At 32.8% G+C, this 1389-nt stretch overlaps 1 pseudogene; it reads right to left on the reverse strand.

The window, feature by feature from the left end:
• Nucleotides 1-332: 332 nt before the first annotated feature.
• LOC111728886 lies at nt 333-451 on the reverse strand (annotated as a pseudogene).
• Between the last annotated feature and the right edge of the window lie 938 nt (nt 452-1389).

Raw genomic sequence — 1389 nt, forward strand, 5'->3', positions numbered from 1 at the left:
TTTATCTATATAAAATTGTTTTTTTTTTAATGGTTGTAAATAATGCTGCTATGAGTATTTGCTCTCTTTTAAAAAAGATTATTTTTCACTCACAGTTGACATACAATATTATATTAGTTTCTGGTGTACAACACAGTGATTAGATATTTATGTACCCTGATAAGTCTAGTACCCTTCTGACACCATCCTAGTTATTAAAAAATTGTTGACTATATTCCCCTGTGCCTTACTTTATATACCCATGACTATTATTATAACTGGAAATTTGTGCTTTTTACTCTCTTTTACTTTTTATTTTGGTCAGCTTACAATCTCTTATTTTTTATATTTTACTCCTACAGCACTTGGTCTTCCTAGGTGGTCTCCCACCCAAGTACTAACCAGGCCCGACCCTGCTTAGCTTCTGAGATTAGATGGGCTTGGGCTTGTTCAGGGTGGCATGGCTGTAGACACTTTTATCTTTTTCATCCATCCTCCAGTCATCTTCCCATCTGGTGACCATCAATTCGTTCTCTGTATTTATAAGTTTCTTTCTATTTTGTTTGTTCATTTATTTTGTTTTTTAGATTCCATATATAAGTGATATCGTATGATACTTTCTCTGTCTGATTTATTTCACTTAGCATAATACCCTCTAGGTCCATTCATGTTGTTGCAAATGGCAAGATTTTATTCTTTTTTATGGCTGAGTATTTTTCCATTGTATATATGTACCACATCTTTACTCATTCATCTATTCATGGACACTTAGGTTGCTTATGTATTTTGGCTATTGTAAATAATACTACAATGAACATAAAGGTGCATGTATCTTTTCAAATTAGTGGTTTAGATTTCTTTGGATAAATATCCATAAGAGTAATTGCTGGGTCATACAGTAGTTCTATTTTTAATATTTTGAAGCACCTCCATACTATTTTCTGCAGCAGCTGCACCAATTTACAATCCCACCAACAATAAATGAGGGTTCCTTTTTCTCCACACTCTTGCTAATACTTGTTTGCTAACATCGATAATAACCATTTTGACAGTTGTGAGGTGATATATCTCATTGTGATTTTAATTTGCATTCCCCTAATGGTTAGTAATGTTGAGCATCTTTTCATGTGCCGGCTGGCCGTTCGCATATCGTCTTCTGAGAAACGTCTATTCCATGTCTTCTGCCCATTTTTTAATTGGATTTTTAATTGGATTGTTTGTATTTCTGATGTTGAACTGTATGAATTCTTTATATATTTTGGATATTAATCCCTTATCTGATATGTCATTTGCAAATATCTTCTCCCATTAAGTCAGTTGCCTTTTTGTTTTGTTGATGATTTCCTTTGTGGTGCAAAAGCTTTTTAGTTAATGCAGTTTCATTTGTTTATTTTTGATTTTATTGTCTTT

Source organism: Pteropus vampyrus, unplaced genomic scaffold (genome assembly GCF_000151845.1).
Source record: "Pteropus vampyrus isolate Shadow unplaced genomic scaffold, Pvam_2.0 Scaffold234, whole genome shotgun sequence".
Taxonomy (NCBI): domain Eukaryota; kingdom Metazoa; phylum Chordata; class Mammalia; order Chiroptera; family Pteropodidae; genus Pteropus; species Pteropus vampyrus.